Genomic DNA, 27,149 nt, shown 5'->3' on the forward strand with positions numbered 1-27,149 from the left:
CTATTTCAGGTCTGGTGTATCTGAAACTACTATACCATTAGACCATATAGGGTAAATTTTCAGCAGATAAAATAGAACTCCCAATTAATTGTAAACCACTTTGCAGAATATTGAAAATGTTTGGAGATATACAGCTTTGCTTGGGGCCCTGCATTTGAATCCTTGGATAGTATAGGAGGAGAGGCTCTTCAATTCTTATCTGCTATTAAGTGCATCCTAATTTTATTGGACTGAAGACAGCAGATTCTTCAGTGAGCAAATGAGGAGAAATGGCTTTTAAGGGGTTTATTGAAGAATAATTTTATTTACTGTCAAGAGGGAACCTGATATATTGTACAGAAAAAATATATAGAGCTCTGATCCTTTTCTATTAACATGGTAGGCTCATTGCTATGAGTGTACATTATATTATTAACTTTAATATCCAAGCACTTTCTTAAATGTTATTTATATATCGTACAAAATCTTTTCTACAATATTGAAAATTTGACCTAAATAATAAAAGCAAGGAAATTCAACAGTAAGACTGACACTGTAAGCCTGATTCTGATCTCACTTAAACAAGGAGTAACTTCACTGAAGTCAGTGGAGTCATGCTGGTGGAAAATAGGTCTAAATGAGATTAGGATCAGATCCTCCATCCTTAATGCACCTATTGAACCTAGATGATCTAGCATCTATGGAAGGAATTGGTGTTATTTTGGACAACATGCTATAACAAGGAGTAATGACCTAAAGCTATGCGTAAAATACTGACTGGTGGGTTGCAGTATGTGATGGCCAAAAAATGTCAAGAGACAGAATTTTCTACTCCAATTCTGGATATGCTTCAAAGCCTAATAAAAGGGGTATTCCAGAAGGAGGCCTAGGGGATGAGATGATTTGATCCTTGTATTTCAATATGCATGCCCTTTGAACCATCAACAGGTTTTGAGCATGCTCTATATACAGATTACTCCTATTATTTTCCTCAGTAATGGGGCCATGGTCATCTAGAATAAAAGCACATATTAACAGAGTTTTTGCAGTGGCAACATGAGCTTAATATGGGGTCGGGTTGGTGCAGCGCCGGACTCCATGTGTCTGAGATAATGCAGTTGTTTACTGTTGTAAGTATAGAGACATACAGAAACATTTTGTGCTATACCAGGTACCCAGTGTTTGGTAAATGCTGATATTTTAATGGTGACCACAGCAGTTTAAATTAGAAATTAGGAAAAGCTGTCTAACAGCGAGTTGAGTTTGATAATGGAATAATTTTCAGAGAGGACATTGAAGCACCATCACTGTGGGTATTACAAAGTAAGGTTAGTGAGATGAACTACATTTGGAATGTGTGTGGAGGGCGGGGGATAGGGGAGAAGGGGTTTGCAACTTTCCACTAGCAGACTTCACATAAAAGAAGAAAAAGTTTTGGGTTAAGACTGACAGAACTTGGAGGGAGCTCAGGAATGGAGATGCTCTTATTCATAGAGATGAGATTCATGATTTCATGGTAGGAGATGGGAGGAAAGAAGTGGAGAAGAGTTCCAGGTTAGTGGTGACTCAAGTGTAAATATGGTGCATCTGATGAAGGCAAAAATAGAAGGACCTTTTAAAAATATATATTTTTATAAATTGTTGTTTGCAGTGCTGTAGCCATGTTGGTCCCAGGATATGAGAGAGACAAGGTGGATGAGGTAGTATTTTTTTTTTATTGGACCAACATCCATTGACGGAAGAGACCAGCTTTCTTGTGTAGCTCAAAAGCTTGTATCTTCCATGAACAATTGATTTAATAAAAGAGATTGCCGCACCCACCTTGTCTCTCTTAGTTTTAGAAATGTTAATTGTCTGACAAGTTTTTCACTGTATAATGGTGAGTATTGTTTGTCATTCGTTCTCTTCTCAGACACAGTACATTTTTAAAGTGTATGTTAAATGTTCAAGATTTTATCAGTAACATAGCCACAATACTAGTTATCAGAATTATTTCACAACAAACTAGAAATTATTTAGTTCTGAATGTGGGGCATAAGCCAAAGACGAGTGAAGTCAGTAGAAAAACTCGCCTTGACTTCAGTGGGCTTTCGATCATGCCTTCATAGTGTTTTTAACTACTTGGACTTGTAGGCAGCCACAACTTCAGCATTTTATAAACAAGGGAGGTGGATGATCTGTTCAGTTTGGTTTGCATTTGGTTAACTCTAGATGTTCTTTCTTCCTGCATGTGGTTGAGGGGTTTTCTATGTTGGGTGGAAATCCAAACTTTCAGGATTTACTAGAGGATTTCTTAGCGTTCTAGTATATTGATCTTCAAATGGGAAAATGTAGCAACGCTATTCATAACACTCAAAAGAGAAAGAAATGGGAACAAAAGGGTTGTGGGGTAAAGAATCAATTGTTCAGAATAGACTCCTTAAATCATCAGCTACTACCACAAAGTCACTGTTAAAGGATATCTCAGTTCTGAAGAATGGCATCTCAATTCTGAACGAGCATTTTTTCTTGTGCAGTGAGAGAAAATTGCAGGCTCCATTATCAAATTTACTTGAGGCATCAAATTGTTACTGCTTCCTTCTGAAGGAAAGTTCGTAGCTCAGGAACTTAATGTAAATGAAATAGTCTTCAGGACGAAAGAAAAAACTATTCTATTGAACAAAGGTATCAGATGTGGGGCGGTTAATTGAGAAAATCATGAAGGATCGTAGATGGCATTTCTTGGTGTTTTCAAATAGCATTACTATGGGAGCATGATAGCACTCAAAAATAAATGAAAGTGAAATGCAGTTGAGTTGTGGTCAGGGGTGTTCTTGTGACTCATTGCAAATGCACTGCTGGGCCAGGATTTTGTATTCATATTAAAAAGACTGAGGATATCTGACTGAGTTCAAAAGTTATTGAAAATCTTGTTTTGTGGTCTTTGTTTACATAATTATTTCCAGTCTCCATAGACAATTCTGTACTTTGTCTAGGTAGCACACTGGCATCTTAAAATAAATGTGCCTTTCGTTCTAGTTCATATACTGGGTTAGACTTGAGTTCAGTGGTGGAAGAACACTCTGATGCATACACTGTATTTAGGTCTATTCAAATAAGATTTAAAAATATTGGGTTCACTGTTGCACAACACAAACTCTTGATGATTCAGTGAAGTTTTGCTGCATTGAGAGAACTAGATCAGCTGGTATGTTCTCTCTTTGCTGAATGGAAAATTCACGTTTTGTGGTTCATTTTTTAAAAATAAGAAGCTATTAAGTCTATTTAGCCATTGAGTCCAACTCTGTAGTTGTAGCAAGGAAGTACTGAAGTAATTCCAGTGCATCAGGGACATGTTTGTCTTCATTCACATTTTAGAAAGATGGATCTGGCTTCAGTAATGATCCAGGGTGTGTATTACAGGCACTGGGAGAGATTTGCATTAATGCAGTGCTCTTTATTAAATGAGTTTTACAGCACAACTTTGTAAAATTGCCAAGTTAGCCAAACAGATGAACTTACTGTCAGCATGGGAGAGTGGCATGCCATTTTAGCATGGCTCCTTTAATCTGATGCATTCCAGGGTACAATATGGGCACATAAAGTCAACCATTGGAGGAGGGAAGGAACCAGGGGAAACAGAGCATATGAGAAGTCCTGTTTTTCTCTTGTAATGTCAGCATGCTCTTAATTGATGGACACATTGGAAAGGCAAGTGGCTGTGGTGCTGCTTCAGTTCCTCTCATTTTACAAAGCAGGGACCTCAGCATCGCAGCTATTGTCTACCTGCAAGGGCCCTTTCTACCGCAACGTTTCAGGTTACTGCACCCTGACAATCCAGAAAGCATTTCTGAACAAATGCAGTCCCCTAGTCATTCACTGAACTGCATGAAAATGTGGCAAAGGCCTTGAAGTCAAGTGCAGTTTCAAGTGTACGGATCACCACAGATGTGTGGGCCAGTGGGTAGATTAGAATCATAGAATCATAGAATATCAGGGTTGGAAGGGACCCCAGAAGGTCATCTAGTCCAACCCCCTGCTCAAAGCAGGACCAATTCCCAGTTAAATCATCCCAGCCAGGGCTTTGTCAAGCCTGACCTTAAAAACCTCTAAGGAAGGAGATTCTACCACCTCCCTAGGTAACGCATTCCAGTGTTTCACCACCCTCTTAGTGAAAAAGTTTTTCCTAATATCCAATCTAAACCTCCCCCACTGCAACTTGAGACCATTACTCCTCGTTCTGTCATCTGCTACCATTGAGAACAGTCTAGAGCCATCCTCTTTGGAACCCCCTTTCAGGTAGTTGAAAGCAGCTATCAAATCCCCCCTCATTCTTCTCTTCTGCAGGCTAAACAATCCCAGCTCCCTCAGCCTCTCCTCATAACTCATGTGTTCCAGTCCCCTAATCATTTTTGTTGCCCTTCGCTGGACTCTCTCCAATTTATCCACATCCTTCTTGAAGTGTGGGGCCCAAAACTGGACACAGTACTCCAGATGAGGCCTCACCAATGTCGAATAGAGGGGAACGATCACGTCCCTCGATCTGCTCGCTATGCCCCTACTTATACATCCCAAAATGCCATTGGCCTTCTTGGCAACAAGGGCACACTGCTGACTCATATCCAGCTTCTCGTCCACTGTCACCCCTAGGTCCTTTTCTGCAGAACTGCTGCCTAGCCATTCGGTCCCTAGTCTGTAGCTGTGCATTGGGTTCTTCCGTCCTAAGTGCAGGACCCTGCACTTATCCTTATTGAACCTCATCAGATTCCTTTTGGCCCAATCTTCCAATTGGTCTAGGTCCTTCTGTATCCTATCCCTCCCCTCCAGCGTATCTACCACTCCTCCCAGTTTAGTATCATCCGCAAATTTGCTGAGAGTGCAATCCACACCATCCTCCAGATCATTTATGAAGATATTGAATAAAACCGGCCCCAGGACCGACCCTTGGGGCACTCCACTTGATACCGGCTGCCAACTAGACATGGAGCCATTGATCACTACCCGTTGAGCCCGACAATTTAGCCAGCTTTCTACCCACCTTATAGTGCATTCATCCAGCCCATACTTCCTTAACTTGCTGACGAGAATACTATGGGAGACCGTGTCAAAAGCTTTGCTAAAGTCAAGAAACAATACATCCACTGCTTTCCCTTCATCCACAGAACCAGTAATCTCATCATAAAAGGCGATTAGATTAGTCAGGCATGACCTTCCCTTGGTGAATCCATGCTGGCTGTTCCTGATCACTTTCCTCTCATGCAAGTGCTTCAGGATTGATTCTTTGAGGACCTGCTCCATGATTTTTCCAGGGACTGAGGTGAGGCTGACTGGCCTGTAGTTCCCAGGATCTTCCTTCTTCCCTTTTTTAAAGATTGGCACTACATTAGCCTTTTTCCAGTCATCCGGGACTTCCCCGGTTCGCCACGAGTTTTCAAAGATAATGGCCAGTGGCTCTGCAATCACAGCCGCCAATTCCTTCAGCACTCTCGGATGCAACTCGTCCGGCCCCATGGACTTGTGCACGTCCAGCTTTTCTAAATAGTCCCTAACCGCCTCTATCTCCACAGAGGGCTGGCCATCTCTTCCGCATTTTGTGATGCCCAGCGCAGCAGTCTGGGAGCTGACCTTGTTAGTGAAAACAGAGGCAAAAAAAGCATTGAGTACATTAGCTTTTTCCACATCCTCTGTCACTAGGTTGCCTCCCTCATTCAGTAAGGGGCCCACACATTCCTTGGCTTTCTTCTTGTTGCCAGCATACCTGAAGAAACCCTTCTTGTTACTCTTGACATCTCTGGCTAGCTGCAGCTCCAGGTGCGATTTGGCCCTCCTGATAACATTCCTACATGCCCGAGCAATATTTTTATACTCTTCCCTGGTCATATGTCCAACCTTCCACTTCTTGTAAGCTTCTTTTTTATGTTTAAGATCCGCTAGGATTTCACCATTAAGCCAAGTTGGTCGCCTGCCATATTTACTATTCTTTCGACTCATCGGGATGGTTTGTCCCTGTAACCTCAACAGGGATTCCTTGAAATACAGCCAGCTCTCCTGGACTCCTTTCCCCTTCAAGTTAGTCCCCCAGGGGATCCTGGCCATCCGTTCCCTGAGGGAGTCGAAGTCTGCTTTCCTGAAGTCCAGGGTCGGTATCCTGCTGCTTACCTTTGTTCCCTGCGTCAGGATCCTGAACTCAACCAACTCATGGTCACTGCCTCCCAGATTCCCATCCACTTTTGCTTCCCCCACTAATTCTACCCGGTTTGTGAGCAGCAGGTCAAGAAAAGCACCCCCCCTAGTTGGCTCCTCTAGCACTTGCGCCAGGAAATTGTCCCCTACGCTTTCCAAAAACTTCCTGGATTGTCTATGCACCGCTGTATTGCTCTCCCAGCAGATATCAGGAAAATTAAAGTCACCCATGAGAATCAGGGCATGCGATCTAGTAGCTTCCGTGAGCTGCCGGAAGAAAGCCTCATCCACCTCATCCACCTCATCCCCCTGGTCCGGTGGTCTATAGCAGACTCCCACCACTACATCACTCTTGTTGCACACACTTCTAAACTTAATCCAGAGACACTCAGGTTTTTCTGCAGTTTCGTACCGGAGCTCTGAGCAGTCATACTGCTCCCTTACATACAGTGCTACTCCCCCACCTTTTCTGCCCTGCCTGTCCTTCCTGAACAGTTTATAACCATCCATGACAGTACTCCAGTCATATGAGTTATCCCACCACAATTAGAGATTGTGGGAAAGTGACTGACTGCCCATTGAATGTCCTTAGTTCCATTCAACCTTCAGCAACTCCCTCACCCTCCTGCCCCCACCCCAGGTCCCTGAGGGTACATCTAAACTGCAATTAAAACCCGCAGCTGCCTGCACAAGCTGTCTCAAGCTAAGGGGCTGTTTAATTGCAATGTGGACATCCGAGCTTGGGCTGCAGCCTGAGCTCTGGGACTCTGTGAGGTGGGAGGGTCCTAGAGCTTGGGCTGCAGTCTGAGCTGGAATGTCTACACTGCAATTGAACAGCCCCACAACCCATGCTCTGTGAGCCCGAGGCAGCTGGCACGGGCCAGCCATGGTTGTCTAACTGCAGTGTATACGTACCCTCAGTGGTGGGCTATCTAGAAACTGCTGCTGATCTTGTGCTGAAATCTACAAATGCTTTTAAGTCATTCTTGTTCATCATCATCACCGTGGAGCTAACATTTGTTCTGTTGTTTCCATTTTCCCCTCTGTGGCTTTGCTTAATTCACCTTTTATACAGTACTCTTCCTTTAATCAGTTTCCTGTGTCCTCTGGTTCTTGGAGTCCAATAGCCCTCTCTTCTCATAATTTAGGACCTCACTAGTTTGCAGTACTGCATGGGAGACACATTGCAAATTACTGAATTTTGTAAATTAAGTAAGCAAACAAACAGTAAAAAGAGTATACTCCAGCACCAAATATACATTATTCACTCATTTGACAGGTGTAGTTAATAATTTGTTATATTGTAGTAGGATTGAAGTCTTAGAAACATGAGATTCAACTATAACTTTTTGCTATAATATCTTTTCTGAGCAGTGAGAAAATACAACCATTTATTCGTGTTCAAACTGTGGGGTGTGCAAGTCAGTGAGCGTCTACTAGACTTGCATAGGAAAATTTAGAATCTTTCTCTGCTTATTAATAAATTTCACTGATAGATAGTGAATCCAAAACCAACTCAGAACTGGGCAAGACTCTACCTGTGCTGGCAAAACCAGAACACAGTGACTTATGTTTTGCCAGAATGAAAACACAGCTTCCTCAACCCACATGTAGTTTTACTGAGTGTGCAACTTACTAGAGGCAAAGATAGAGCTGTAAGTCACAACCATATTGCAAAAGTAGATGTCAAAATTAATTTTCTTAGCATAATAGGATAGCATATTTCTACAAAAGAAATATGTAGTCAATAGTAATATTTTCCCCTCCCCAGTGGTTGTGAGAGGTGCCGATGTTTTAGCTTTTTATTCAAAGTAAGAGTTAATTAACTATTATGTAGAAAGGTGCAGCTTTATGTGCGTAAGCTTAAAGAAAACTGTTGCTCTGCGTGTCTAGAGGTAGTTAGAAGGTGGCTTAGGTACCTTCAGAACATGGATGGTTTATCTTGGCAAGGATAAAATAAAATAGGAAATAAAAAAGGAAAAAGTGTTTAAAATTCAATAAAAAAAGAAAAAAGATCCTTTAAAAAGCGTTTTTTTTTCTTTTTAACTTCAAAGCTCCATCTCCACTCCTCTCCCTCAGAGGATGGAGTGTAAGGTGTGAGTGACCTTCATTAGCCACCCTGAAGGGCCAATTTCAAATTCCTGAGCCTTTTATCATATACTAACTGCTATACAGAGAGGGTTCAGTTGCACAATATGCGCAGATCCGTGAGTAGGGGAAAGTGCAGGTGCACAAAACTCTAATTGGAGCACCACTTCAGGAGACACAAACTATTTTGGGGCTGCTTGGTGCAAACAGGAGTGCAGACTGCCATTAGCATAGTGCAGATTGCTCCCCAACAGAACACTTCCCCTGGGCCAGGGATTTGAGCAGCGTGAGGATGGAGGGCATGGACTCTCATCCTATCCAACCTTCCTTGTGTTGTTTTTTTTTTTTTTTTTGGTGATTTGCTCCTCTGAAGGAGCAAGGCTTGAGCAGTCTCTGTTATGTTTGCCCTTATGTGGGAGAGGATCCTTGCGCTGCTTTCCCTTCCTACTCATCTGCACAAAAACAGGTGATCGTATAATCCAGGGTTGATAACAACTTGTGTTTGTTATGTAGTGTGATAGGAGGATCTCTTTCTGGAACTAGTGAGTCCAGAGACAATCATTGAGCTTTTGTCTAAGTCAATCTTACTGGCTGGATCTAGCTATTAAAGTTTTGCCTAGTTACAAACGCTTTCCCTTCTCTCCCCTGGTTCAGAATAAAACCATGAGCAGCATTTGCTTTACTCTCATTTTGTGAAACTCTTTTCTGGGCAGTTAATTTAAAAAAAAACATCTACCCTCTCCTAGAGTCAGAATGTTCATTTGCTTAGTAAAGGTAAAAACATAACATTGCAGAGAAAATAATCTAATAGATATCTACCCTTTAAACCTGTGTGTGCATCGTAAGAGGTTAGCATGTTTTCAGGTCTGCACTGAAGTGACATAGAAATCCAGGAAACAAGTCCTTCTCAAAAACCTTTGACCTTAATGCAGAAAGCAGCACTGAAATTCTGCAAAACATCACAGGTCCCTGATTAAAGCATAAATTGCAGTTTGTTTGTAGGTTATAGGGTATGGTAAGTTGAGAGGATCACGTTTGTCTCTTCCATTCTCTGTGTCATTTACTGCTGCTTCCTTCAGTTCTAGAGCGTTGAGATCAACTGTTCTACCCTCCCTCCTAAGGGTTCTTCTTAAGGTTTCTCTTGGACGCCCTTCTTTCCTCACACCAGTTGGTTTTCACTTGACAGCTTTATGTGGCAGTCTGTGTGTCGGCAATCAGGGTACATGCCCTAAATATGTCCAGTGCTTCCTTCAGACGCTGGTGGAAACAAGCTGCAGGTTGATAATTTCTCAGCTCTCTTTGTTGATGATGAAGGGATGTCCTTGCTTGAACCATGTGCTCCTCTGCACCTGTTGGTTCCCTCCCCCCACCCCCAGCCCTTAGTTAAAATATCCTGTACAACCTTTTAAATATTACATGCCAGCAGTATGGTTCTGTTTTGGTTTATGTGTAGGTCATCCTTCCTGTATAGGCTCCTCCTTTCCCAGTTCCTAATGAACCTAACCCCCTCTTCCCCACACCATCGTCTCATTTACACATTGAGACCCTGCAGTTCTGCCTGTTTTTCTGGCCCTGCGCATGGAACTGGAAGCATTTCAGAAAATGCTACCGTGGAGGTCTTGGACTTTAATCTCTTACTTAGCAGCCTAAATTTGACCTGCAGGATTCTCTCCTACCTGTCTCTATGTCATTGGTACCAACATGAACCATAACCACTGGCTCCTCCCTCAGCACTGCATCTTGGTCTTTCTTGATGTCCTGTGATATCTGCAACCTTCACACCCAGCAGGAAATTTACCATGCAGTCCTCCCAGCCATCACAAACCCAGTTATCTATATTTCTAATAATTGACTCCCCCATTACTATTACCTTGTTCTTTCTAAAGTAACTGGGGTTCCCTCCCCAGGAGCGGTATCCGCAGTGTGAGAGGATACCATGACATCATTTGGAAGGAGGGTCCCAACCATAGGATTGTTTGCTTCCATTCCAGCTTGATGTTCTTCTTCCCCAAGACTTTCATTCTCCCTAACAGCATGGAGGCTGTCAGCCTGGGGGTGGGACCGCTCTGTTGTGTCCCTGAAAGTCTCTTCTGTGTACTTCTCTCTCTCATTTAGTTCCTCCAGTTTAGCCACTCTGGTCTTACGAGCCCATATTGTGTCTCTGAGGGCCATGAGTTGCTTGTGGCGCATGCGCACATATGGCAACTGCCCACAAGGCAGGTAATAATACATGCTGCATTCAGTGCGTCAAACTGGATAGCCTCCACTCTGCTGCTGAACTTCTGTCTGCATTATTTTTACTCCTGTCGGGGTTTGGTTTTTGGGCTTTGGAGGGGTTATTGGCCTACGTTTAGAGTATATTTGTTATGTGCCTTGCATCTTCTCTCTCTCTCTCTCTCTTTCTCCTACCCAACCCCCCATCCCGCACAGCAGCCCACGGTTTCTTTTCTAGGGGGGTTTTCTGGTGCCCTTCTAGTAGTTAGCCTATTACTCCTGAGGGCATTCTGCACCAAAAAATTGAAAATTCTGCACACAATATTTTAAAATTCTGCAAGTTTTGTCAATAAATAAGTGCAGAGGCTCCAGCATGGCAGTGGGGAGCACAGACGACTGGCTGTACGAAGGTGGGAGATCACCCTGCAGCGTCCCCACTCCTGGGACACGGACTCAATGAGGCTGCACCTGACCCTGACACAGCACAAGGCCTTGGCCTGTCCCAGAAATACCCTGGGGCCCTGCCCCTATGCCCCAGGTGCACTGGGTGTGGGGTAGGCAGACTCAACCAGGCAGGATCCAAGTGTGGAGGGGCTCAGTGTGGGGGGATCCAGGTGTGGGGTGAGGATTCGGTGTGGGACAATCTGGGTGCAGGCAGCTCAGTGGGGAGGTCTAGATATGGGGGGATCTGGATGCACAGAGGCTCGTTGGGGGGCTTCCAGGTGCAGGGGCAATGGGACTCTGCAGGGGCTTCCAAGTGAAAGTGGTTGGGGCTCAGTGGAGAGGTCTGAGTGTGGGGGTCTCAGCACGGGAATCTGGGTTCTGGGGAAGTGTGGCTTGATGGGGTGGGGGTCTTGGTGCAGTCAATTGGGTGTCAGTTGCATAGGGGTCTGGATGTAGGGGCTCAGGCTTTTCAGGGTGGGGGTTTGAGTGCAGGGAGCTCAGTGCGGGGTGGTCTGGGTACAGGGATGGGGGTCCGGAGGCAAGGGGTCTGGGTGCAGGAGGGCTCCAGATGCAGGAGTTGAAGTTCAGTGGGATGGGGTTTGGGTATGGAGGGCTTGGGGGTTCTGGGTGAGGGTCAGGCTTGGCAAGGGTGTCTGGCTATGGGAGATCCAGATGCACAGCGTTAGGGTTTGGGCAGATGGGGGAGCAGCTCGCCGTACAGTGACCCCTCCCCCTGCACTGAGGAGTGATGGGGGCAGGAAGCAGGGGAGGATGGTGAACTTTGCAGCTGGGGAAGGTTTCTGGGGTGGATCTGACACAGCCCCAGCCACGCCTTGCAGGGGAAGAGGAAATCCTGTCCTCTCTTGCCTCCAGCCCGGCCGGAACTAGCAGCTGATCCTGGCTTAGAGTAGGAGACACTGGCTGGGGTGTCCGGATGTTCAAGGTACCTGAAACGATGCACCTGCGCAGCTAGGGAGTGGTGCATGACTGCTCTTGCAGCGTCTCTTTGCTTCCCTGTCAGAAAGTCATTTTTCTGTGGGGAAGCAAAGAAATCTGAGGGGGACATGAATTCTGTGCACACACAGTGGTGCGGAATTCCCCCAGGAGTAATAATGATTATAATCCCTCAGCCTCTTCCTGCTGTCATTCAACTTTTGCTGCAGCCAAATTCTACTTACTTTGGTAGCTTGCTCTGTCTTGTGCTCTCTCATTCTGTCCTCAGGCACTCTCTGCTCAAGAGTTTACTGTCTTCCCATGCTATACTAGTGTTTGTGTTAGTAATATACTTCTTTATCCAATCTATGGCACAGTCAAATGGAGTCATGAGAAGAGTAACAAAAATGATCAGTAGTCTTGAGGACATTGTTGAGGACAGATTAAGAGAGCTAAATAAGTACATTTCATCTAAGAGAATGGTGGGACCAAGGCCCTGATAACAGTCTAAACACCTAGGGTGGAGGGGAATTATTTTGGATGATGTGTTGGAGTACAAGTGATATGAAACTGAAAACAGCAAGGCAAATGAGGAATCAGCAAAAGCTGCATGCTGTTGAGATGTATTAGGCTGCTGAAGTCTTCCCCCAAGGATAGTGGTGGAATAATCTTCCAAGAAAAGTGGTGGAAGCCCCATTGCTTGGGACATTTAAAACTTGACTGAGCAACATGCTGGAAAATATACTCTAAAGACTAAGGAGCAAATCTGCCTGGTGAGAGAGGGGCTGGCTGAGCTATTAGGTCTTTCCCACCTCTCACTTCTGTAATTCAGCAATTTAATAATACGCTTGAGACCTGGTCTAAGAGTCAGACTCAATGACTACTAAAATCAAGGGGAAGACTCCTGTTGACTTCAGTGGGCTTTGGATCAGACCATAAAGCATGATGATCTTTTTTAAAAACCAAATTATCTCACGGTTTGGCTTTGGCCATGCAGGCAGGAGCAAAATGTGCTATAACTTGCTTCAGCCACAACTGAGTTTAACAATGGCTGGTTTTGTAGATAGTGCCTTTGGGTATAGTCAAAGAGCGCTTGCTCACATCTACTCGCGGAGCCAAAGGAAAACTCCCCCAGTTGTTTTCTCAATCATTTCTTTTCTCTGACTCAGAACACCTGGTTGCCGATTGCTAGATAGGGATAATTAGCCTTTAATGATTACATTGTATTTTCATCTGTTGTACATGTTCTGAGACTTCCATCACCAGCAAAGAGTAGTGAAGCAACTTTTCCACAGAGGAATTAACCTTTCGCCTACCAACCTTTGTGGATGTTTCCCACGTGGTATTACACTTCCAGTGGAGAGAGAACTGCTTTCTCTGCAATGAGTCTGCACAGTTACTGGTTATATGTTTCAGAGTAACAGCCGTGTTAGTCTGTATTCGCAAAAAGAAAAGGAGTACTTGTGGCACCTTAGAGACTAACCAATTTATTTGAGCATGAGCTTTCGTGAGCTACAGCTCACTTCATCAGATGTATATATGTTATACTTCCTTATCTGGGTAGCTTGTCTAAATAGTGAGGGGGTGCACATGCTCCATGAAATGTAATTCCCCAAATCTTTTTTTTTTTTTCATACCGGTGATGTTCACCTCTGGGAACTCTTCACAAGGCTTTGAGTATACAGATTACTTAAATCTTTACCTGTGAGGTGTTATAAAGTCAAATTATTCTGGCATTCAGTCCATTGGTTGGAAATTAATTTAGTGGGAAGGTCTAACAAGGGAGGATTTATAGCAACGAGCATTTTTCTTGCATTTTGCTAATATACATTATTTGCAATTTGTTATATGTTTAGTTATTAAATTTTAGCTCTGCTTCACACTATAGGAGATACGAACTGAGATATGGAAAAGGCTGTCAAAAGCATAAATGGTAGTTAGACACCTAACTCCCACGGAAAGTTTATGGGAATTAGGCACCAGATTTCCATTTGTCCCTTTGAAAATATCCCCTATTAATAATAAAATGAGGTACCTGGATTCTAATGTCTATGTAAATACCCAGACTGCTCTTTCAGTTCATATCTTGCTTTATAGAAGCAGCGCTGAATTCTACATTTTGGAGATAAACCAAACAATTTGGGACAGCCTTGTACGGTGTACTAATTTCAAAAAAATATTTATTTATTTTAGATATAGGAGAAATTGAAGTCTCTGACAGTGGGTAGAAATTGATCTGCTAGCATAAATTGTAAAGTGCAGTGATATTTTTGGAGCTGATGTAAAATTCCTTTTTAGATCCCAAACCTATAGTCTATTTCGTGGGTGTCCACAAATTCTTTGTGTGCAATTCATATTACACCTTTCTCAGCTCTTAGCCCATAAAATCCTGGTACTTTTATTAAAAAAAAAAATCCAATTCTGTAGATTCTGTATCTCAATGGTTTAATCCAATTTTATAAGTTGCTTAGAATAGCTGAAAGAATATAGACTAACCACAGCTGCTACTCTGAAACCTTAGAATAGCTGAGTGACTATTTTCAGCATTTTGCTTTGCAAAAAAGATTAAAAATATTATGAGGCAATATTCTCAGCTGGTATAAATTGTAATAGTTTCACAGAAGTAAGTACTGCTCCATTGACTGCCCCAAATTCTTCTTGGACTGTTTGTTGATACTGTTGTGCTATATTATAATTCTGCAGAAAATATTAATATTTGCCTTGTATGTCTGTTTCGTGTTTTTCATCAAAGACATAAACATCGGAACTATTTTTCCTATTTCACATGCATCCAGAGATATCTCTCAGTATACAAGATCTTAGTACAGAATGAAGATAATACAAACTGTCATTTTTGGACCCTCTGGGGCTAAGAGCTGACATCAAATCCCCACTATAACTACTATTTTCCGTTTAAGGTCCTGTGAAATAACATTTGTCAGACTTCCTATCACATATGGTACCTAACCTACAAGTGTCTCATCCTCCTTTCTTCCAGTGGTGCAGACATGATCCTTCTTTTGTTCTAAATATCCAACAAGTAGTTAATTTGTTTTGTTTTTAAATGGCAGTGTATATTAAATGTCCTTTTATTGTAATGGGAAAGGGTCACTTGAATATCAAAATAAGCTATGCAAACCAATTGGCCTATTGGAGAAGTGCAGTACCTCTCACTTGGATTTTCCAAAAACTAATTCAGGAACATTATCTATTTCCAAACACTAACTCTGTTAAAAAAGAGTTAGCACAGAAAGTGTAGTTCAGTTGAGTTAAGGTGGCACCCCACAGTAAATTACATTTTCTTTACAAAAATTCTACAGCTTCCAAAAAGCCAAATGTTGACATGTCTGGAAACGAAAGGTTAGGGGATCTAGCCAGTTCCCCTCTGCCATGTTTTCAGTCCTTCATCCCTCAGTATCATCCCACCCCACCTACACAGATCCGCTCAACTTTAACTTTGTCTCTCTGATTTGCTCTTTGCTGGGACTGTTATTGGCTGTTTACAGTTGATGCTGCATAGTTTGTTAAGGGCCTATCTTTCAAATGTGTGAGCATCCACCAGCTCCCAGCAACATCAGTGATCAGAACCTATAAAAATCAAGCCCTGACTGCTTGGTAAGGATTTCATAAAGGACATAGTCACCTGGTACATTGTCATGTCAGCGATCTGTCAGCTTCCTCACAGTGTGATGTGCTGGCGGCGCAGAACTTTATGAAGAGAATTCATCCAGATTTATGTAAATGCATTTAAAGCTTTCAAGTTTGTGTTTTTAGCTATATTGCATAGCAGCTGGCACATGTAGAGGTTATTTTTGTCGTGATTAATTTTCCGTATGTTAGTATTATAGTACGTTGGGAGTGGACCCTTTAAAATAACAAATTTATAGGAAATTATAAAATTCCATTTTCTATTTTAATCTAGTCATACTTTTTCTGCAGATTTTAGGGAGGTGAAAATGTTAGGGCTGCCATCAACTTAAAAAGCATCTTATCTGTCTGAAAATTTGCAACCTACTATTGTTCACAGGTAAAACCCAAGATTACTGTGTATAACTGAAAAAGATTAGAAAAAAAATGTAGTTTTTGGTATTTTTTCTCTTGTTTCACTTTTTGAATTTGCCATCCATGTATCGCGTACTGCTAGTTTCATTGTCTTTTGTTTCTGCGTAGTTGCACTTCCTGAATCATGATCTAGCATGATTACATCACTGTAATCCCCCACAGACTCTTTCCAAGATCTAAAGGATAAATTGAAACTGAAACTAAAGAGGCGCACGCTATATGTGCGTGGAGAAGGAAAGGGAATGTTTGACATTGTTCTTGGGTCTGTCCTCTCTTCTGTGCTGGAAAGATCCTTATAAATATCAACAGGAGTGCAGGAAAAACCTGATTCGTTTTTTTAAAAAGGAATTTTAAAAAGTCTGTATATGCTACTTAGAGGGTGTCCTATAAGAAATTTGAATTTTTAAAATACCAGTCATTTTTTATAATTCAGGTTAACAGTATCCCTTTAATGCTGGGTGAGCTGTGAGCACTGGATAAAGGGGTCTTTGTGATCTCTGATATATGTTTGTGGTTCTATCACTGGGCAATCTCACCCCTGAAAAACTTACAAAAGGCACCTTTTTTCAGACAGTCTAACAAAACCAAGTACAAACACATCGCCCCATTTGTTCCACTCACTCCATTGAACAGAGTCCTGTTCAGAGTCACTGTCTTGATTTTCAGAGCTCTCCATGGGACTGGTGCTAGTTCCATAACCATGGCCTCCCAAAACAACTGTTACATTGGAACAACAATACAGTTGATCAAGGGGTCGGGGGAACTCTTGAGAGCAGGAGACAGAACTTTCACAGGAACTGGACTTTAGACTATGGAACTTGCTCATGCATAGGAAAAGAATGATGACAGACCTCAACACTTCTAAAAGTTATGCTCTAGTTCAAACAAGAATTAATTCAGGGAAGTTGTATGGCCTATGTGTTATGCAGGAGCAAATTAGATGATCAGAGTGGTACAGTCTGGCCCATGAAACCATGAGCCACTTTCATATTTAAATACAAAATACATTTGAATAAATTCTTTGGACACATTCATGCACATCGAGATATTAAAATACCCCTATAAACTAATCAGTCTATTTCTTCTACTAGCTGAGCTCAAAAAAGGAGAGATTATTTCTTATTTCAGTTTTTAAGTACTTGGGAGGTGCTCAGATACTACTGTAATGAGACCATATAAATACATGGATGGATGGATAGAGAAAATAAATTAGCATTTATAGATAAACCATTTGGGAGACATGAGGAAATAAAAAGCATTAAGAACATTCCCCCCCCTCAAAAAAAAAAAAAGGGACAGGATAATTTTGAAAACAAAGGAGTTTTAAAACTCCAGCCTTGATTCCCCCACTCATGCCCCACCCAAAATGTTTCCAAAATTTCTACATTGGGTTGAAATGTGGCATTGTGAAATTCCAGATATTCTTTGTGGTATTTTACAGTGGAGTTGAAAAGTCAGGCTTGAAGATGGAAACTAACTTCACCTTTGACTAGGAAAATATATAAATAAATTAGGAAATGTGTAACTATTTGATACTTTCCTTACTCAGACAGATCTAAAGCTAGTAGTGATGAAGTGGTTCTTCAGCTTTTTTTATTCATGGGGCAAACTGCATCTCCTCATTCTGTGTGCAGTGTTTTGAGTGATGTGGCTAAGTTAACAGATATTTTGTGCTTTAGATATGATTGAATTTAAATATGAGGTGATAAAAGTGTGGTGCCTTTTTATCAAATGTCTTGGTTTTGTTGGTCTTTTGTACATTTCTATAAATAGCGTTCAGTGGAATGAGTGCCATGCTGATGAGTATGGAAGCCCGCCTGCCAACTTTTCAAAGTGAACATGTAAGATCAAAAAGATCCATAGAGAAGGGATCCACCATGAAGGCCATGGAATTTTTCAGATGTTTAAAATATAAACAGCCAAACTCCATATTGTATTTATCACTGGCTACTTTCTTCTTCCTTTTGTTGTTTCTCCCATTTTACTTTTACTTGTGACTACCCTAGAATAGCTCTTTTCTCTGCTGCTGGAAGATAGGGAGCCACCTTCAAATCCTATTTATTTTTTAAGTCACCCTTGAATCAGAGGCTAAAAAAAGAGTTTCCTTTCATCACTTGAGAAATATTACAGGCCTGAAACCTTTTCTCTCCAGGACATTGAAGCAAAGTTAATTATCAGCATAAAATACGATCATATTTCATCCCAACTTCATCCATTTTCTTGCTCTCCCATAAATTCTTGAATGGGTTTCAACATTTGGCTTTTGCATCCCATCGCACTCTTGGTCATGTTGATGTAGCTGTTATTTGGTATCCGTCTCATACCTTGTGGTTCTAATTTTGGATGGCCTACTGGAATGAATGTTTTGGTAAAATGGTGGAAACCTGAAACTTTGTTTTGATATTCCACAAATGGTACTGAAAATTCATTCCAGTATGTCATTTGAAATAAGAACCACAAAATATGAAATGGATACTGAATAACCGCTATGTAAACGTGGCCAAGACTGTGAAAGGATGCACAAGTCACAGTACTAACTATACTCCACTCCTGAAAATAATCTTAATGGTGGGCATGGGCAGCACGTTATCTCCCCAGAGTATCAGCAGCAGGATCCCCTCCCCTTGGGAGTAGCAGGGGTGGCACCTGAGGATCCCTCTCCTCCATGGAGAGGCAGAGGAGACATCAGGGAAGAATGTTGTACCAATAAAATAAAAACCAGCAGGATCTTATTAAAGGGAAAAAGGCAAAATACCACATTTATTGTGAATACAGAAAGAATCATAGTAAGCAGTTAGTTATAGCTATAACATTCCATTCAATCTCATATTTATTCACACATTCATTCATACAAACACACACACACACACATACACACCCACACACACAGGTTCTGCAAGGTTGTTATCATAGTTACCAGCCTTAGAGTTGCTCATGCCAAGCCACTGGCCAGGTGGCCTGGACATGAGGAGGGAGCAGGGCCTTGTCAGATGCTCATCTGATGCTCCTTGAAGTTGGTTTGCAGAATCAGACCCCAAAGTTCTCACTTTTTAGAGTCTATTTTTATAGGAATTTCTTCCTATGCCAGTCTATGGGAATTGCTTCATCATGCTGTTGCTGAATCAATCAGCAGATAGCACATTCCTGACGGCTCCAAGATGTTATCTTGTTCTTTGGTTCTCCCATTCTTGAGGCTGTTGGGTGGATTCCAGTCTGCCCTCCGGGGGTCCTCTGGTTGTTTCTACTTGACACCTTCTTTGGCCTATGGAGACTGGTTTCTTAGGCTGGCACCTCCCTGATCATTCATTTATTATCCACACCAAGCATCCATCCACATATATCCTCTATCTCTATTTTAATCACAATTGTTAATACAACAAAAGGGTGGGGAGTCTCTGGGTGCTGTTTCTGTTGTTAGAGTATTGTTTTGAGTCTCTCTCTCTGTGAACTGCTTTGAGAACAGACTCTGTCTTAGAATGTACTAACACAATTAGCAGCTTGCAAGTTTCACACATAGAGGGAGAGAAACAGTACCAAAAACCAAGAGACCTCTTAATTAGTAATACCCTGGAATTGAAACTCTGGGGAATCAAACTCATTTGTGATTTTAATACAGAACTTCTTTAATATGATCCAACAAGAAGCCCCAGTACTTATGCCAGTGACCAGGATGTATCTATATCAGTGGTTTTCAACCTGTGGTCCACGGACCCCTGGGGGTCTGCAGACTATGTCTAAGATTTCCAAAGGGGTCCGCACCTCCATTTGAAATATTTTAGGGGGTCCTCAAGTGAAAAAAGGTTGAAGACCATTGACATACGTAGATGGATGGGATGGGCCTACTGCACTCTTATCCTCCTGCTACACGGAGTCTTTTGCAGGCGTGATGTTGGCAGAGCCCTTGAGAGCAATGGGACTTGAAATTAACAACCCATTGAAATACGTGAGTCAGTTCCCTCTTCTGAGAGCTATTATTTCAGGCTGTTCGCAGGTTCAGGTAAAGCTCATTGTCTACCTTCAGGTCATGTTTTCAATGTTTTCTTCACAGCCATGAGGACTAGAGGTTTTGGTTTTTTTTCATTGAAAGATGAGATTCTGCTATAATAATTCTGTAATTCCAGTCGCTGGGTTTTAGGCATGGAACAATAGTGTCCAATCCTCAGAATCTGACAGCTGAACAGTAACCAGGACCTTCCTTCCCATGGGCAGATATCTTCATCTCCTTGTTGATGGTCTTTCTGGCCTGATTCAGAGACACTGGATTCCTGACATCCCACCCTACCACACGATCCTTGGAAATAGCTGCTGTAAATTAATCCAGATTCTCAATGGACAAACACTTGCTTAAGCCAGTGTGATCTTTTCACAGTCTGGAGACCCAAAGCACAGGCTCAGATGGTGGTTGTCAAGGTTCCTTCACTCTGAACTCTAGGGTACAGATGTGGGGACCTGCATGAAAGACCCCCTAAGCTTATTCTTACCAGCTTAGGTTAAAAACTTCCCCAAGGTACAAACTTTGCCTTGTCCTTGAACTGTATGCTGCCACCACCAAACGTTTTAAACAAAGAACAGGGAAAGAGCCCACTTGGAGACGTCTTCCCCCAAAATATCCCCCCAAGCCCTACACCCCCTTTCCTGGGGAAGGCTTGATAAGAATCCTCACCAGATTGAACAGGTGAACACAGACCCAAACCCTTGGATCTTAAGAACAATGAAAAATCAATCAGGTTCTTAAAAGAAGAATTTTATTTAAAGAAAAGGTAAAAGAATCACCTCTGTAAAATCGGATGGTAAATACCTTACAGGGTAATCCGATTCAAAACACAGAGAATCCCTCTAGGCAAAACCTTAAGTTACAAAAAGACACAAAAACAGGAATATACATTCCATCCAGCACAGCTTATTTTACCAGCCATTAAACAAAAGGAAATCTAATGCATTTCTAGCTAGATTACTTACTAACTTAACAGGAGTTGTAAGTCTGCATTCCTGATCGGTTCCCGGCAAAAGCATCACACAGACAGATGAACCCTCCCCCCCGCTCCATATTTGCAAATATCTTGTCCTCTCTTTGGTCATTTTGGGTCAGGTGCCAGCTAGGTTACTGTAGCTTCTTAACCAGTGATGAGCTGCCAAAATCTTAACAACGGGTTCCCTCCTCACCCCACGAGGGGGTCGTTGCCCACCCCCGCCCCCCCGGGACTCCTGCCCCATCCAACCCCTCAGCGTTCCTTGATGCCCACCCCCCCAGGACCCCTGCCCCATCCACCCCCCTCCCCTGGCCCCTGACTGCCCCCAGAACCAGGCAGGAGGGTCTCGTAGGCCATCATACTGGGTGCCCATCCCACCCCTAAGAGCCAGAGGTACCTGCTGGGGGGCGAGGTGGGGAGTACCGGAGATGCTTACCAGAGGAAGCATCCAGCAGGTCCCTCTGGCTCCTAGGGGCGGGAGAGCGTAGCTATGGGGGGAGCGGCTGCTCCCCCACTGATCACATCAAAAGTGGTGCCTTAGGCACCGACTCCCTGGGTGCTCTGGGGCTGGAGCACCCACGGGGAAAATTGGTGGGTGCAGAGCTCCCACTGGCAGCTCCCCACCCTGCGCCCAGCCCCAGCTCACCTCCACTCTGACTCCTCCACTGATAGCACCGCCCTGCTCTGCTTCTCCACACCCCCCCCGGCTTCCCACGAATCAGCTGTTCAGCGGGAAGCGGGTGGGGGGGCAGAGAAGCAGGCGGTGGCTTCATGCTCAGGCCGAGGGTGGCGGAGGTGAGCTGGGGCGGGGAGTGGTTCCCCTGCATGCCCCCCCCGGGTTACCTGCTGCAGCGCGGGTGGCCCTCCTTGCGCTCCCCGCCCCAGCTCATCTGCGCATCCCTGGGCCTGAGCAGGAAGCCAGCGGCCTGCTTCTCAGCCTGCCCCAGCTTCCCAGTGAACAGCTGATTTGCGGGAAGCCTGGGGTGGGTGGAGAAGCAGAGCGGGGCAGCGCATTCAGGGGAGGAGGCGGAGGTGAGCTGGGGCTAGGGGTGGAAAAGGAGAAGGGAAAAGGAGAACTAGTGGCACCTTAGAGACTAACCAATTTATTTGAGCATAAGCTTTCGTGAGCTACAGCTCACTTCATCGGATGCCTTCAGTGGAAAATACAGTGAGGAGATTTATATACACACAGAACATGAAAAAATGGGTGTTACCATACACACTGTAACCAGAGAGATCACTTAAGATGAGCTATTACCAGCAGGAGAGCAGAGGTTGTGGGGGAGAAAACCTTTTGTAGTGATAATTAAGGTGAGCCATTTCCAGCAGTTAACAAGAACATCTGAGGAATGGGGGGGAAGGGGGAGGGGAATAGTTTTACTTTGTGTAATCACTCATCCACTCCCAGTCTCTATTCAAGCCTAAGTTAATTGTATCCAATTTGCGAATTAATTCCAATTCAGCAGTCTCTCGTTGGAGTCTGTTTTTGAAGTCTTTTTGTTGTAATATTGCGACTTTTAGGTCAGAGATCGAGTGACCAGAGAGATTAAAATGTTCTCCGACTGGTTTATGAATGTTATAATTCTTGACATCTGATTTGTGTCCATTTATTCTTTTACGTAGAGACTGTCCAGTTTGACCAATGTACACGGCAGAGGGGCATTGCTGGCACATGATGGCATATATCACATTGGTAGATGGGCAGGTGAACGAGCCTCTGATAGTGTGGCTGATGTGATTAGGCCCTATGATGGTGTCCCCTGAATAGATATGTGGGCACAGTTGGCAACGGGCTTTGTTGCAAGGATAGGTTCCTGGGTTAGTGGTTCTGTTGTATGGTGTGGTTGCTGGTGAGTATTTGCTTCAGGTTGGGGGGCTGTCTGTAGGCAAGGACTGGCCTGTCTCCCAAGATTTGTGAGAGTGATGGGTCGTTCTTCAGGATAGGTTGTAGATCCTTAATAATGCATTGGAGGGGTTTTAGTTGGGGGCTGAAGGTGATGGCTAGTGGTGTTCTGTTATTATCTTTGTTGGGCCTGTCCTGTAGTAGGTGACTTCTGGGTACTCTTCTGGCTCTGTCAATTTGTTTCTTCACTTCAGCAGGTGGGTACTGTAGTTGTAAGAATGCTTGATAGAGATCTTGTAGGTGTTTGTCTCTGTCTGAGGGGGTGGAACAAATGCAGTTGTATCGTAGAGCTTGGCTGTAGACGATGGATCTTGTGGTGTGGTCTGGGTGAAAGCTGGAGGCATGTAGGTAGGAATAGCGGTCAGTAGGTTTCTGGTATAGTGTGGTGTTTTTGTGACCGTCGCTTATTAGCACTGTAGTGTCCAGGAAGTGGATCTCTTGTGTGGACTGGTCCAGGCTGAGGTTGATGGTGGGATGGAAATTGTTGAAATCATGGTGGAATTCCTCAAGGGCTTCTTTTCCATGGGTCCAGAAGATGAAGATGTCATCAATATAGCGCAAGTAGAGTAGGGGCATTAGGGGACGAGAGCTGAGGAAGCGTTCTAAGTCAGCCATAAAAATGTTGGCATACTGTGGGGCCATGCGAGTACCCTGTATACCTTCAAATCAGCGGCACTGCTATGGGTAACATTCCTGTTAACTGCTGGCAATGGCCCACCTTGTACCTTATCAGTACAAAAGGTTCCTCCCCCCCGCTCTTCTGCTGGTAATAGCTCACCTTAAGTGATCACTCTGGTTACAGTGTGTATGGTAACATCCATTGTTTCATGTTCTCTATGTATACAAATCTCCTCGCTGTATTTTCCACTTTTACGCATTCGATGAAGTGAGCTGTAGCTCAGGAAAGCTTATGCTCAAATAAATTGGTTAGTCTCTAAGGTGCCACTAGTACTCCTTTTCTTTTTTCTTAAAATAGGTATATCTTAGTGTGCTGTTCTGGCTTCTCATTAATCTGCTTGTCTTCACTCCTACCCAGGGGTCAAGTACAGAGTTTATAGATTGGGGAGTCTAGGATTAAATGAGAGAAAACTGGAACCTGGAATAACAACATTTAGCACAGAAGATTCTGACCGCGGTAAAGGAAATATAGCAGGATGCTCACAAAGTCTGAGCCAGAAACAAGAACAGGTCCACCCACAATGAATTTGTAAAATGATGTTAGTCTTACCAAACTAAATTTTGAAAAACATCCATTTCACATTTCTTCTTTGCTTTTTCCTATATGCATTATAGCTCTACTCTCCCAGTTTTTTAATTTGCAGAGAAGTACTTGACTTTACATTTAGAAATGACTTGTTCCCCCCCCCCTTTGCTATTATGGTATTTCTAGAGTGTGATCTAGTAGCTTCTGGCCCGTGAGATTTGGAGTCAAAGCCCGTAGGCTCTGCCCCTTTTCTACCCCGTAATTTCTGTATGAACTTGATCAATTTGCCTAGAAACTTATTTCTCAGGAATGCATGTAGTTTGCATTCACTTTCCAGTGTGCACTTAGTTTGCATGCACAGTTACCACAGGTGCACGCGTAAACCAGGTATTGGCACATGCACTTGACCAGTTAGACACACCATTCCATTTTTGTGTAGGAGTACCTGATGTGCACAATTACTGTGATTGTGTATGCAAACAAATAAGGCACACAACTGCACACATGCATTTTTGATCAGGCTGTTATCCTCACTGTGTTGCTTTAGTTTAGCCATATATAAAACTGGGGTGATATCTGTCTGCCTCTCAGGAGTGTTGTGAGAATTGTTGTTTATAAAGCACTTTGAGATTATCAGATGGAAGGTACCACATAGGTGTAGAGCATTATTAATGCTTTAACTGAACACAGTTTGTTACATTAAAACAGGTTGTAGCTGAATGTCTGTTGTGTATAATATTCTTTGTGTTTATTTCTCTAGGGTCCCTGACTTTTGCTTTCTGACACCTCCCCTTCTCATTGTAAATGGAGAATGAATGATGAACAGAGCCTTCTTCAAATAGTCACTGCTGATATCTCTTCCTGGATCATGTATGAGTGATTGCTGTAGGCTATGCAAAGCCTTCTTTCTCTTCAAAGCCTGATGGGATTGCCTGCACAATATCCTTATATTCAGCAGCAAGACCTAGGCTCTGGAGTATGTTTCTGAAGCAGCAATGTAAGCAGCTGTTGCTGAGTCACTAGACAAACCAATCTAACTCTTATTTATTATGTTTTGTGCACAGTGTTGTTATCTCAGGGATTGAAAACGTGGAGCAGAAGGGGTTCACTGTGTCAGCACTGGCTGAAATGATGGTCTCTGGGTTAGGAGAAGATTGTGTGAACAGTTTTCATTTTGAGGCTCATAAGAGTCCCGCTGATAAGAGTGATGCAAAGATTTTTATAAAGAAGAAAAGGCTTTAAGATAACCTATAAGATCTTCTTTATAAAAATCTAAAAGTGGAGAGCTGCGTTTATAACATATGTTTTAAAATGTTAGCACAGCATACCCCGCCCCACAAACCCACTCTCCTGTTGGTAATAGCTTATCTAAAGTGATCACTCTCCTTACAATGTGTATGATAATCAAGGTGGGCCATTTCCAGCACAAATCCAGGGTTTAACAAGAATGTCTGGGGGGGAGGGTAGGAAAAAACAAGGGGACATAGGTTACTTTGATAAAAGTCCTTGGCACTGAAAAGTCTATCTGGAGGGATTGCACTGACTGAGGTGCTTACAGCCTTTGCTCTGCAGGATACCTAGAGCTGCAAAAGTTGGCAGTCCTGGCCAGGGAGGGGGACATAAGCAAAGCATCCGGGAATGCCTTGGTTCAGCACATCCCCCAGGGAACTCTTACAGGTGGAGCTCTTAGGAGGCTCTGTCAGGAAACCACCTCTGATCCTAAGTGATGTAACTCCCAAGGATGGGTGGCTGTGCAAACAAATTCTGCCTTTCACCATGGGTGGATTCTTCCTGTGATAGAGTGACCTCTGCTGGCAGTTTGTATCTTCTGGTGCCCATGGAGGTGAATCATGCTCAATAGCTGTGAGTCTTTTGAAAATTTTAAAGATTCTTCCATTACTTTTTTGCCTTGACCCTCCCATGCCTTCATCTAAAAATTGCCATGAAAAAAACTGCCAAGTTTTCCCCTCCTTGACTTGTGGAAAGTGTTTGCATTTAATTAATCAATTCCTTGTTCAGATATTCCTTTTAAAAGGGTTTTGTTATGGCAACCCAGTGACTTCATGATGATACTGTGCTGTACTAAAGAGCTGAGGTTCAAATCCTGGGTGCAGCTTCTCACTCACCGAGGTTCTAACCCAACTATCTGCCTGTTGATTGGCATCAGCGGAAGTGGGATCAGGCCTCTGGTTAGCACATATTGCTTGCAAGGAGCAGGTGACCTTTGAAAATAAGTAGTATTGAAAAGCTCTAGAGGGACACTAGACCAGAGGAAAGTGGTGATGACAAGATGTCTGTTTGCTAGAGAGGAAGTTACATGCAACCATTCCTACTTCAGAGACCATAGAAAACAGACTCAAGAACCTTGGTCTTGCTGCTGAATATAAGCAGTGCTTAATTTGTGCCAGGGTTCACCAGGGCTGAGCCTGGACACCTCTAGGCTTGACAGTTCATAGCCCCGATATCTCTGGGCTTGCTGCATCTGTCATGAATGTAAAAAAAATTGCTTGAGCCCCAGCACCTCTTCATTACAAATTGAACACTGAATTTAACAATATTTTACATCTAATCCCATCAGACTTTGAAGAGAAAGAAGCGTTTATAAAAGTATCCACAATGGTTTGAACGCTTCCTCTTCTCCCACAACATTCACTTCCTGGGAAGTCTTGTTTGTAGGAAGAGGTTTAAATACAGAGAGGAGAGTCCGGTGCCATTTTGTATGATGCTGGGGAAAGGCTTTGCTGGATGTCACTGATTAAAAAGTAAAACAGGTTTTACTTAAATGCATGATCCATAGTAACTTTGCTATACATTCAGTATTTGGGGGGAGATTATTTTATCTTCCCTTTTCATTTTGTATGTCTTAGGGAAGGGAGAATTTCATGATTACTTGGGCAATTAGAGCTCTCACTAGAGTGAAATCGTGGTGTCACTGAAGTCCATGGAAATTTTGCAATTGACTTCAATGCAGTCAGGATTTCAGCCTGAGTGTCCACTGGTCTGGTCCTTGGTGTCACAGAGGTCATGTTCTCTCTTAGCCTCTATTAATATTGTTCAACTGTTTACCATTCAATCCACCTCACCCACAAGCTTCCCCGGTCTTGTGCAAACAAATCCTGAAATGCAAAAAATCATGGATATATTTAAAAAAACCATGAAAATCATTGAGTTTGAGACTCTCACTGTACTA

At 43.1% G+C, this 27,149-nt stretch overlaps 1 protein-coding gene across 10 annotated transcripts in view; it reads left to right on the top strand.

The window, feature by feature from the left end:
* THRB (thyroid hormone receptor beta) overlaps positions 1 to 27,149 on the top strand; it is a 296,012-nt gene that overhangs the window by 82,081 nt on the left and 186,782 nt on the right. For 5 of the 10 annotated variants that reach the window (XM_073333470.1, XM_073333469.1, XM_073333478.1 and 2 more), the window contains one exon: positions 24,720 to 24,956. The exons of the other annotated variants lie outside the window; for them this stretch is intronic. The gene's annotated coding sequence lies outside the window, so the exon portion shown is untranslated. The remainder of the gene's footprint in view (positions 1 to 24,719; positions 24,957 to 27,149) is intronic. 10 annotated transcript variants of the gene reach the window in all.

This window comes from Lepidochelys kempii, chromosome 2, assembly GCF_965140265.1.
Source record: "Lepidochelys kempii isolate rLepKem1 chromosome 2, rLepKem1.hap2, whole genome shotgun sequence".
NCBI lineage: Eukaryota > Metazoa > Chordata > Testudines > Cheloniidae > Lepidochelys > Lepidochelys kempii.